The 13,634-nt window shown below is 38.5% G+C and overlaps 1 protein-coding gene across 2 annotated transcripts in view; it reads right to left on the bottom strand.

Moving 5' to 3' along the window:
- Positions 1–13,634, bottom strand: part of ZFAND3 (zinc finger AN1-type containing 3) — a 288,056-nt gene that overhangs the window by 110,396 nt on the left and 164,026 nt on the right. The window lies entirely within an intron of this gene.

Genomic DNA, 13,634 nt, shown 5'->3' with positions numbered 1-13,634 from the left:
AGCTAATAAAGAGTAGGGGGAAAAAAAAAAAAAGGAAGAGAAAGAGCAAGAGAGAGAGAGCAGATGTAAACTGAAAGTAGTAATAATACTGGGGGATTTGTTTCCTAGGCCCCAGAAGTACTGGTACTAGTATTGATAATTTGGTAATACTGGTGGAGCAAATGTAAGCCTGGCATCAGTTAACTTATAAAGTTTTATTTTAAATAAGTCTAGCAAAGAAAAAAAAGATGCTCTACTCCTACAGTTCAACTGTTATTGTTATTCTTTATGAAGAATCCAAGATGCTACATTACAATCTGTGTTTTGTTCATTGTTTATAATATAGTTTAAAGATTAAATCTACAATTCAAGAGTCTTTACTATAATACGTTTTTGAAGCTGTTTAGAGTATAATTGTATTTATCAAATTAAACTCTTTGTAAAACACTGTTCAACAAATACATTAATTGCCATAGACTATTCAATATAATTAAGACTATTGCTCAACTTTTCAAAATGTCTATAAACATCAATTTATTTCAAGAAGTTTGTTGTTAATATATATTTATTTTCTTTACAACTGGAAGTTTTCTAGATACGTGAAGTCTCTATTTGGGTTAAGAACTATTATCATCTGCTGACAGAAAATCTTTTTTTACTTGGTCTCTTAAACTCAATTTTGAAACCACCAAAAATTATCTTCTTTATTTTTTAGTTACTTTGTCCAAAGTCTTTTTAAAACTGAACATTTTTCCAGACAACTCTATAGACACAGAATGTACTCCCTCTGCTGGCTTTTTAGGTCTTTTGAGGAGAAAAACAAAATATTTTTTCCTAATAAAATAGCTGGGGAGGGGGTCATAACCCTTAATGTACTAAAGTGGTCTTTAAATATTCAGTTAGGGCCTATTAGACTGATCTCAATTAATTTTTCCCATCCTTATTCTGGATCCCCCCCATTTTAACTTCTCCATCTCTCATTATGGGTTGAAGTAGAAGTTAGAAATGTAAATGCTTTGTATGAAGAGAAAGGAGAATGACTCCATATTTCACCAAATAAAAACACTGAAGAATGGAAGTTGGGCAGTAGTGCGGTGGGTTAAGCGCACGTGGTGCAAAGTGCAACGACCTAAATAAGGATCCTGGTTCGAGGCCCCAGCTCCCCACCTGCAGGGGATTCGCTTCACAAATGGTGAAGCAGGTCTGCAGGTCTCTCTCTCTCCCCCCTCTGTCTGACCTCTTCTCTCCATTTCTCTCTGTCCTATCCAACAACAACAATAAATCAACAAGAGCAGCAAAGGAATAAATAAATATTTTTTAAAAATTTTAAAACACTGAAGAATACAGTTTGGCATTCAAGTTCACATTAGAGCTGAAACTGAATGTAAGACATAATCAGTAAATTTAAACCTATTTTAAAAAGCTGAAGAAACCACTATTTCAGTAAAAAGCTTTCTATTAGTGTTTTCTAAACTCCCAAATGGAATCAAAGTTTTGAAAAACTAAAGCACAAGCTAGAAGATACCCTTTTATGGTATCAATTGTATTTTAATTCCCATAACTTAAGTCATTTGCAACGTAAATTTATAAACCAATATCTAGAAACAAGGTATTTAAACAAAAGCTTTCTCAGCTTGCTTAAATAGTCAAAGCTAATAATTTTAATTGTTTCTCAAGTATTATTAGATGAATGTCTTAAGACTTATTATAGAAAGGTATTATAATTGACTGATTGGTTGAGCCATCCATAAAAGGCTTTTGAAAGTCTAACTGCTTCCAGACCATAGGTAAAATAAAAGATGAAAGAACATGTACCTTAAAGTGCAGCTGCTAACTGTGTAATGAGTACAGAGTATTACCATAGAAAACTAACTGAATTGGCATGTAAAATGTAGTGCAAATAGAGAAATGTGAGTAAATGGGAGGGTAAATAATCTTTCCAGACAGAGCTGAATTACTGCTTTAAAGTACCAGCTGTCACACACATGCTGATCTAATTACCCAGTTAAAGCAGGCTGCAGACCATTCCTGTGAGTCTCCTACAAATGACAAGCTTGGTCTCACAATGAGGGATGGGGAAAAATGATTCAATAAATACAAGTTCCATTATCCCAACTGAATAAGCACTGGCAGCGACATAAAGTCCAGGTAGAAAAACATTTCAAATTAATTTACATGTAGACAGGTTAAATTCATCACTTTTTAATTTGTTTATTTATTTTAGAATGAAGATAGGCAATTTTGGGTCGATATTTTCTGGTTTTTTTTTAGATAATTTTTATCTTTATTCCCTTTTCATTGCCCATGTTTTTCATTGTTTTTGTAGTTATCTTTGTTGTTACTGATGTCATAGTTGTTGGATAGGATAGAGAAATGGAGAGAGGAGGGGAAGAGAGAGAGAGGGAGAGAAAGATAGACACCTGCAGACCTGCTTCACTGCCTATAAAGTGACTCCCTTGCAGGTGGGGTGCCGGGGGCTCGAACCAGGATCCTTGTATCGTCTTTGCAAAGCTTTGCACCACATGAGCTTAACGCGCTGCACTATCGCCTGACTCCTGGGTTGATATTTTCTAACTCAACCCTGAATTCTGTTATCATTACAGTTTATATGTTAACTGAACTTTTGTTCTTTTTTTTTTTTTTTGCGCCTCCAGGGTTACTGCTGGGTTTGCCTGCACCATGAATCCACTACTCCTGGAGGCCATTTTTCCCCCTTTTGTTGCCCTTATTGTAGCCTTCTTCTTCTTCTAGCGTTTGCCCTTCTTCCGTAGCCAGTCAACAGCGTCAGGCTGAGCCTGATGTAAAGTTTCGAGACCTCCTTTGAATCTGGAGAGGTGGCAGTCGTTGACTATGTGGGTCATAGTCTGTCTGGAGCCGCAGGGGCAGTTCGGGTCGTCTCTGGCTCCCCAGCATGGAACATAGCGGCGCACCAGCCATGGCCTGTTCAATAGCCACTGAGGAGGGCCTTATTGTGGTTATTATTGTTGTTGATGTCGTTCATTGTTGGATAGGAGAGAAATTGAGAGAGGGGAAGAAAGAGAGGGGGAGAGAAAGATAAACACCTACAAACCTGCTTCATCGCCTGTGAAGCAACTCCCTTGCAGGTGGGGAGCCTGGGGCTCAAACCGGGATCCTTATGCTGGTCCTTGCACTTTGCGCCACGTGTGCGCTTAACCCGCAGAGCTACCACCCGACCCCCTGAACTTTTGTTCTTATAAATACTAAAACCAAGCCAGGTCTTTCCTTTTTTTTTGTGTTTTTTTTTTTTTTTAATATTTTACTTATTTTATTTTTGAGAAAGATATGGGGGGGGGGGAGAGACCAGACTACTGCTCAACTCTGGCTTATAGTGGTGAGGGGGATTGAACCTGGGACTTTGGAACCTCAGGCAGGAGTCTGTTTGCATAACCATTATGCTATCTCTCCCAGCCTTTCCTATCTTCATATTAGTTCTAAGTTATTTCCTATTTAGATTCCATCGCTCCTTGGTTGGCTTTTTTATTCTTTTTATTTCAGAAAGTGAGAGAGACACTACAGCATAAGGTAAATATAAATTTAATATTTTCCTTATTTGTATTTGTTCTGATCCATGACTGATCAAAGTAAAAAATAGTAGCTGTGTGTTTACAATGTATATAAAAGTAAAATACACAATAATTACTCTGCTATTGGAACACTGAGGATTCCTGTTGGTCTATATCTTCACCAACACAATAATTGCTTTGTAGTTCTCCGATTATTAAAAACAATAGTTTTTAGCAGGGCAGCAAAATACATCACTTAGTGCACTTTCTTTGCCAAGTGCACATCCCAGCCTGGTAACTGATTTAATTATGATCAACAAGTTTTTTGGTAAGAAGTGTATAGTTCCACACAATTCCGACCACCAGAGTTCTGCATCCCATCGCCTCCATTGGAAGCTTTTCCTACTCTTTATTCCTCTGGGAGTATGGTCCCAGGATTGTTAAGGGATGCAGAAGGGCTTTTTTTTTTTTTAGACAGGGGTATCTTTCTATTGCTTTTAATTAGTATATAGGTATTATTTTCCTAGCCCAGCTATATTTTTACATCCTACTCTATGAGATTACAACCATAAATGCAGTACTGTTTTAGTGGCATTTGAGATCCCAGTGAGTATATTAAGTGCAAGAAATCACAATAAAGACATTCTATTTTAGTCATATTTAAAGTGCATTTTAGACAGCCAGTGAAATAGTTCATCTGGTAGAGTGCAGAACTTATGTGCTTGAGGCTCCTGGTTTAATCCCTGGCACAGCATCTACCAGAGTGGTATGCTGACTTCTTCTCTTCTCTCTCTTCTCCTCTATCTAAGGAAATTAAAGTAGATTCTTCACTACCACAATAACTTAGACCAAACAATCATTAGTTGAAGTGGAACATCACCTTCTGAACATAGATCAAGGAGAGCTGTAGTTATCTAAGGAAATTTACTCAGGGGAAACACACACACACACACACAATCTTGGGGGCCGGGAGGTAGTGCACATAGTGTGAAGCATAAAGATCCCAGCCCAGTTTGAGTCCATGGCTGACCTGAGGGGGGGGGGGGGGGTTGCTTCGCAAATGGTGAAGCAGGCCTGCAAGTGTCTATCTTTCTCTCCACATTTCCCCCTTCTCTGTGAGATCCAACAACAACAATGCAGAAAAATGGGCCAGAAGCAGTGAATTCATAGAGCTGGTACTGGGTCCCAAGGATAACCCTGGAACCACTCCCCAAAAAATATCTTGATGAGATAATAAAGTGTGCATTCTATGTTTAAATTATAGCTTATTAAGACTATACAGAGAAGGGGTTAGGCGGTGGCATATCTGATTGAGTGCAAATATTACAATGTGCAGGGGTCTGGGTTCAAGCATCTGGTCCTCACCTTCAAAAGGGAAGTTTAATGAATAGTGAAGTAGTGCTGCAGGTCTACCATACCCCACTGATTTCTCTGTCTCTAATAAGTTATAAATAGATGAAATGTTTTGAAAAAACTATCCATAGATAAGTCTTAAGAAAGGGACCAGGAGACATCCAGAAATCACTCTCATTCACTGTTGCAGCAAAATCAATAAAATACCTAGGAATAAAGTTGACCAAAGAAACTATGAGTCACTATTCAAAGAAATAGAAAATGATACCAAGAAATGAAAAGACATCCCATGCTCATGGATTAGAAGAATTAATATCATCAAAATGAACATTCACCCCAGGCCCATATACAAATTTAATGTGATACCCATCAAAGTTCCACCAAGCTTCTTCAAGAGAATAGAACAAACACTACAATCATTTATCTGGAACCAGAAAACACCTAGAATTGCCAAGCCCATCTTGAGGAAAAGAAACAGAAATGGTGGCATCACACTCCCAGATCTCAAACTATACTATTATAAGGCCATCATCATCAAAACAGCCTGGTACTGCAACAAAAATAGGCACACAGACCAGTAGAACAGAACTGAAAGCCCAGAACTAAACCCCCACACCTATGGACATCTAATCTTTGATAAGAGGGCTCAAAGTATTAAATGGAGAAAGGAGTCTCTCTTCAACAAATGGTGCTGGGAAAACTGGGTTGGAACATGCAGAAGAATGAAACTGAGCCACTTTATCTCACCAGAAACAAAAATCAACTCCAAATGGACCAAGGGCCTGGATGTTAGACCAGAAACTATCAAATACTTAGAGGAAAACATTGGTGGAACACTTTCCCACCTAAACCTCTACAATGGTAGAGAATGTTTCATCCCCCAAAGGGAGGATGGACAACATACTTTATGCTACACCTGAGGAAGATGGGTCGTTATTGGGGCAGCTTGGAATGTTCCTTCTTATGACCACTGAATGTGAGCTCAGATCTACAGGGATGCAGAAGTCAAATAGGCTCTTAAGCTGAATACGGGCACCAGATCAAATCAAATCAATGAGGTCTATAGTCAACAATATTTATATCTCTTTCCTATATTAGGGAGCTACTCTCTTCCCTGATCCAGCTTTCTGGTCCTTTTGAAGCCATGACATCACCTCCTCAGACAATAACTTGGATCCATCTGCATATCATATTTCAGACTCAGGGGGAGGAAAAAAAAAACCAAAAACTAGTATAGCCACAGGCCTGTATTTGGAATATAACTAAAATATGTCTACTAGCTATCTACAAAATTGAGGACCCCCCACCCCCAACTCTTCATCTGCACTATTCCAGCCTTTAGGTTCATGATTGTTCAACAATTTGTTTGGCTTTGTATGTTAACTCTCTTTTCAGCCACCCGGTTCTATATGCTAGCATGGTGTGAACCAGACTTCCCTGAACAGACAACCCCACCAATGTGCCCTGGAGCTCTGCTTCCCAAGAGACCCACCCTACTAGGGAAAGAGAGAGGCATGCTGGGAGTATGGATCAACCTGTCAACACCCATGTTCAGCTGGGAAGCAATTACATGGCCAGACCTTCCACCTTCTGCATCCCACAGTGACCTTGGGTCCATACTCCCAGAGGGTTAAAGAATAGGAAAGCTATCAGGGAAGGGGATGGGATATGGAGATCTGGTGGTGGGAATTGTGTGGAGTTGTACCCCTCTTATCCTATGGTTTTGTCAATGTTTCCTTTTTATAAATAAGGGAAAGAAGGAGGGAGGGAGGGAGGGAGGGAGGGAGGGAGGGAGGAAGGAAGGAAGGAAGGAAGGAAGGAAGGAAGGAAGGAAGGAAGGAAGGAAGGAAGGAAGGGGCCAGGAGTAAACCTCAGTGGTAGATCACATGCTTTGCATGTGAGGCCCTGGATTCAATCCCTGATACATCCACACACCCTGACATGCTCACACAAATCAGAGAAACATTTAATTTTATAAAACCATGCCACTGGAGTCTGGCAGTGGTGCAGCAGGTTAAGTGGAGGTGACGTAAAGCGCAAGGAGTGGCTTAAGGATCCCGGTTTGAGCCCTCACTTTCCACCTGCAAGGGAGTCGCTTCACAGACGGTGAAGCAGGTCTGCAGGTGTCTTTCTCTCCCCCTCTCTTCAATTCTCTCTGTCCTATCCAGCAACGACGACATCAACAATAATAACTACAACAATGTTAAAACAACAAGGGCAACAAAAGGGAAAATAAATAAATACAAAAAACCATGCCATATTATCAAATGCTCTCAAGTTTTAAACTTAAATCAGAGACACAAATACAGAACACATTAAAAAAAAAAAAAAAAGACAGCCTGACCTTGGACTTAATAGATAGTATTTCTGGGATATTGACTAAAGGGAAGGATACACATTTCTAAGAAATAGGGGCCTGAAGACAAATTCCAAACATTCTGGTAGCAAAGGTGCTGTTCTAAATGTAGTGCTATCTAGGTGAGAGCAAACATTGTTGGCTGTAACATTCTTCAAGGCACCCTTTTAATACTGGCCTCAGAAAAATCAGTGCCACTAGGAAAGGTAGAAACAGGCTGGGGGTATGGATTGACCTGTCAATGCCTAAGTTCAGCATAGAAACAATTACAGAAGCCAGACCTTCCACCTTCTGAATCCCCATAAAGAGCTTTGGTCCATACTCCCAAAGGGATAAAGAATAGGGAAGCTTCCAGTGGAGAGGAGGGGATGCAGAACTTTGGTGGTAGAAATTGTATGGAATTTTATTCTTCTTATACCACAATCTTGTCAATATTATTAAATCACTATATATATGAAAGTAATGTCTTTCTAGTTCCTGCAACAAGAGGCCTTACATGAATTACAGAGAAAACAAAGCAAGGCCTCACAGCTGGGGCAGTTTAGATGAGAAATGCTGCTCTTCCCTTGGACAATAGCTAAGAGTTTTCTAAGATGTGATGCTAAGTCAGTCCTCTTCTCACCCTACCCTGCCTCCTCCACTCCCTTAAGATACCCACATTGGTTTCAAAGTCTCTACTGAGAACATCATTCTTTTGTACAAGTATTAATATTTTATGCCTACCAAGGCAGCCAGCCGTGAAGAACAGTTTTTCTTCAGAATTTTGCTTTGATTCTTTGCTACACTCTCTGAGCTACTGAAAGCCAGATAAGTTACACACACACACACACACACACACTGCTGGGTTTCTCTAGCCCTAGTACATGCATTAATATTTTACAGAATTAATTCTAAGGCAGCTAAACAATATATTATAATATTAAAAATAAAAAAGAGTTGCCTTTAGGAAGGTAAGCTGCTGTCTAAAAATACAAACAAAAGAAGAAGTTAACCTTAAGGAAAATGTAGCTCCATCCATATGTTACTAAGTTCCTTGGTTCTTTTAAGAACCTTAAAGACTCCATGGAAATCTAGCATGACACTTCTGAATAAGGAATAAGTACGTGTAAATAAGAACTAAGTTCAGGTAAACAATGAAGCATTTGAAAGACTTGGTAAATTCATATTTATAAAAGTATTTTAAAAGCAGGAAGTAGAAGGACTTGAAAGAAAATCATTATCTATTCTCTTAACAGTCTCTTGAGGGACTAACATATGCTGTACCTACATGACACTATTTTGATTATTATTCATTATTCAATACTAGGACCCATATCCTTAAAGCCCTGTAGGCTTTTGAAGGCCTTCCCCCCCCACCCTTCTCACTACTGTCTTTCTTTTCTCTCCCTCTTCCTCTCATAGTATGGAGAACCTGAGAAGGAATGGAAGGAGGGAAGATGGAAGAGGGAGGAGAGGGAGGTCATTTAACAGGTCATTCTCAGTTCCTGAAGCTTCCTGCCTGCAGGCAGGAACCAGAGGCTTTAACCTGGGTCCTTGGGCATGGTAACAGGGGTGCTTAGCCAGATGAGCCACCAATCAATGCCTTCTCAGGTTCTCCATACTATGAGAGCTCTTTTCCCAGACTGAAGACTCAGGGGAAATAGGAAATGGGTAAGAGTTTACTTAGTTCCATAATAATAATGATGATGATGATGATGATGATGATGATGTCAGTAAATTCATCTACTATTCAGTAAACATAAATCAACTCAAAAATGTGAATCTAAAACTTACAAGAGAGAAAAGCAGCTAATATGCAGACAGGAACTGAAAATAAATTTGATCCCCAAATAGAAAAGTAATGCTTTGAGTGAGATGCATAATTATTATCTCTCTCTCCCTCTCTCACACACAGTATATGAATGTATGAATGAATGTATGTATGTAATGTGCATGTATATATGTATGCATACATATACACATTTGGACTGTTTTATTAAAATGTAAAGAGCCAGAATACATGGGCAGTGTGTGTGTGTGTGTGTGTGTGTGTGTGTGTGTGTGTGTGTGTGTGTGTGTGTGTGTGTGTGTGTGTGTGTAAGAGGAGGGAGAGGGGGAAAAAGAGAGATCAGAGCACCACTTCATTGTCCACAGAGTTCTCCTGCTACTATCCAGGACTTTAACTTATATAGCCTCATATATTGGTGAGTTGTATGCTCTGCTAGGTAAAGCTATCTTCTGGCTTCCCCACCTTTTCTTTATACACTAATGCTTTGAAGCCATAAATTCAGTTCAGCATAACAAATAGTGTTTCAAAAGAGCAAAACAGGTAAAGAGAATTATAAATTCACAAGATTTTTCATTTGTACCTTTACTTAGTAGTTTAATTTTCTAAGGCATCTGGAGAAATTCTCTTCCTTATTTGATGTCATGGCATGCTTTTTTCCCCCCTTACCTACTAAAAGGGGAATGAAAAAAAAATCACTTCTAATTAAGAAGTGAAAAAAACATAACTAATTATTATAAATGTACTGACAGGATCAGTGAAAGATTTTGTACTACTTAGTAACATACTCTCCAAACAGTATTATAACTTGTACTTAAAGAAGAAAAAATTATTAATTTAGTTTTTACTAGGGCACTGCTAAGTTCCATTTTATGGCGGTGCCTCAGGCATGAAAGTTTTTTGTATAACAACCATGCCATCTTATCACTTTTACCATGATGTATTTCATTTTTAATGCTGCCATGTTTACAACAACTTAACACCCTGAGTCAGAAAATAAACTTTATTTCTAAAGTAATTATTAAACAGGTCATTAAACTAAGGTGTACTAAATGCAACAAACTAATCTTTCAGGTAATTATGTGACACAGTTATGCCAGAAATGCTAAAAGATTTTAATAAAGAAATAATAACTGCCCATTGTATGTTTTTTCAGTTGAGGAGAAAGTCACAATATTAACTGCTTTATAATTCATGGGCATGTGGTACATTTATAATGTTGTGTGATGGCCTCTATTCAGCGTCATATTATTTCCATCATCCCAAAAGGAAATTCTTTTCATTAAAAAATTATTCCTCATTCTTTCTTCCTGTTGCCTACAGTAACCACCAGAGTTCTACCTCTACCTATTTACCTATTCTCTACATTTCTTATAAATGGAATCATACAATATAAGACCTTTTACTTATGGTTCACTATTGTATTTCTTAATTGAAATGTGGTAAGGAACTATATTTCATTCTTTTCTATGGCAGAACAACATTCCACTATATAGGTAACACCTCTATTTGTTTAACTATTCATCCAATGATAGTCATATGGGCAGCTTTTACCTTTTGGCTATTATGAATGCTGCTACTATGACCATGAATATACATGTGCTTGTTTCTGAGTACCTGTTTTCAATTTGCTGGGTTAAATATACCTAGCATTAGAATTGCTAGGCTTTACCAGATGCTACCATGATACCAAGTGGACTTCCCAGGATAGACGACCCCACTAATGTGTCCTGGAGCCCCTCTTCCCCAGAGCTCAACAATTTGTTTGGCTCTGTATGTTAACTCTTCTTTCAGCCACCAGGTTCCAGATGCTACCGTGATGCCAGCCAGATTTCCCTGGGCAGACAACCCTACCACTGTGTCCTGGAGCCCTGCTTCCCCAGAACCACGGTCCTCTAGGGAAAGAGAGAGAAAGGCTGGGATCCATCTGCCAACACCTATATTCAGCGAAGCAATTATAAAAGACAGACCACCTTCTGCACCCCATAATGACCCTGGGTCCATTCTCCCAGAGGGATAAAGAATAGCAAAACTATCAGAGAAGGGGATGGGATATGGAGTTCTGGTGGTGGGAATTGTGTAGAATTGTACTCCTCTTATCCTATGGCCTTTCTTGTCAGTGTTTCCATTTTATAAATTAAAAAAATATATAAAAGAATTGCCAGTCTTTTAATAATTTTTATTTCTTTTTTATCATCCTTACTTACTGGATAGAGATAGCCAGAAATCCAGAGGGGATTTATCCAAGGTTCTTGACAGAGAAGGAGAGAAATAAGAGAGACACCTGCAATACTGCTTCACCACTCGCAAAGCTTTCCCTCTGCAGGTGGGGACAAGGGACTCGAACTGGGTCCCTGCACACCGTAACATGTGCACTCAATCAGGTGCACTACCACCTGGCCCCCTTTATAATAATTTTTAATTAAAGGAATACTGAATACAAGAACAGTAGTTATTACAGCTGGCCAATATTGTTTATCTGATTGTATTCTCTAATAATGGTGTAGTTTAAACACAGAAAGTATTAGAGAACAAACTGAGTAACTGGAAATACCACTTAAATTACTTGATCATGTTGGAAAAGTTTTATATTTACCTCCTTGAATCACACACATATAGTGACATTTTTCCTGTAGGTATATGAAGCTGCTCTTACATTTGGGTAACCTTGCCAAAATGGCTTACCCTTGTCTATGACAAAAAAGCTAAATTACAAGCAGTTTAGAGGCAGTACATTCTGGATTCTTCTTTAGAAGCATTAGAATCTAATTTTCAAAATACAGTGAAATGCAAGCCATACCATGCATGAAGCTCACTATGTTTGAGAACTATACACCATGGACAGCACCAGGGATGTTTCATGCATGGTGGAGTGGTGGAGAGGATACTATAGTTTCTCTCTTTCCTTCTCTCCATAAAGAATAAAGAAAGAAGGAAAGAAGAAAAAAGGGGGGGGGGGCTGGGAGACAACTCAGCAGAATTGCAGCACAAGCCCCTAGGTTCACTCCCCAATGCCTCAATGCCACATTAAAAACAAAAGTGTTCTTTTAACCATACAGTTTTATTGAAAAGCATAAAGCCACCTTTCCCCCTAGTAAATTACAAGTTGAGAACTTTTTTTAAAGATGGTATATTCAAGTAGCAAATTTGTAAAAGATACCCAGATTCTTTGCCTTTAATGCCTCTTCAAGTTCATGTACTATCATCACCTAAAAAAGCCAACTAAATTAAAGACTCATCCGGTTAAGAGCAGAACTACACTAGAATTCTGAGATGAGTTCCAATTAAAGGCCTTTTCTACTGAGTTGTGTTGTGCTGTATAAAAGCTAAAGAATTATAATCCTTATGTCAAATATTCTATATTACTAAAGATTACCTATTTTACCTACTGGTTCTTAGATAAATTCTGATCAAAATTTCAGAGACAGAAAAGCAAACTCATTAAAAAGACTTCTAGTTCAAATAATCTATGTCTGGATTTAAGCCTTAACACTTAGGAGATATGTCACCTAAAAATTCTCATTTGAGTGGACAAAGGGTGGAAGAATATTGTGAGGATTAAATGAGAGAACTTTGTTAGCTTAGTATAGTGCCTGGAACATAAATCTTAATAGATGGTAGCTATTGTTATTAAGAAACCTCACAAGAAAGAATGAACTTATTTCTGTTGCAGAGATTAGGTAGACATAACTGTTACTTACAGATTTTGTTTTGTTTTGTTTTGTTTTATCAGAGAACTACTCAGCTCTTGTGTATGGTGGTGGGGAAGAGTGAACCTGGGACCTTGAAGCCTCAGGCATGAGAGTCTCTTTGCATAACCATTATGCTATCTACCCCCACCACCTCATAAACGTATTGATAAAAAGCATCTCTAGGAAGAAATAGAAATACCACCAAACACCACAGTGTTGGGATGACTCATGATCACTCTTCTTACTGGTGAAATAAATGGCTTTTTTTGTTTGTTTGTTTTGTTTCCTTTAAATATTCCTATTTGTTTTGATCTAAGAGAAAGATATTACTTTTAGAAAAGCAGGTTGTGGGGAGTTAGGTGGTAGCACCACGGGTTAAGCGCAGGTGGCATAAAGCGCAAGGATCTTTTTTTCGAGCCCCCAGCTCCCCACTTGCAGAAGAGTCCCTTCACAAGCCGTGAAGCAGGTCTGCAGGTGTCAATCTTTCTCTCCCCCTATCTTCCCCTCCTCTCTCCATTTCTCTCTGTCCTATCCAACAACGACATCAATAACAACAAGAATAAAAAAACAAGGGCAACAAAAGAGAAGAAATATTTTTAAAAAGGGAAAAAAAAGAAAAGCAGGTTGTGATTCATAGCAAAGTTTCTCCTGTTAAAACAGACTGGCTTTATATTTGGTACGTCTGAGCAAGGCCTGAGATTTTTTTTTTTAATTTTTAAAATGATTTGTTGTTTTTTAAAAAAAAATGTGGGCCACCCTGAGCCTTTAGAACGCCACAATCAGTTTGTTAGTCCAGTGTTTGCCTTGATATTGATGGCTGCTGACTGATTGGGATGGTGTTTGCTAAAGGCTGGGATGGCTATAACAATTTCTTGAAATAAGACAGCAATAAGGTTTGTTGCACTGATCAATTCTTTCTTTGACAAAGTTTTTCTCTGTACCAAGTAAGACTCTTTGAAAGCATT

Source organism: Erinaceus europaeus, chromosome 4 (genome assembly GCF_950295315.1).
Source record: "Erinaceus europaeus chromosome 4, mEriEur2.1, whole genome shotgun sequence".
Taxonomy (NCBI): Eukaryota; Metazoa; Chordata; class Mammalia; order Eulipotyphla; family Erinaceidae; genus Erinaceus; species Erinaceus europaeus.
Note: the sequence above shows the minus strand (reverse complement) of the source record. Positions and strands in the feature narration are given on the sequence as shown.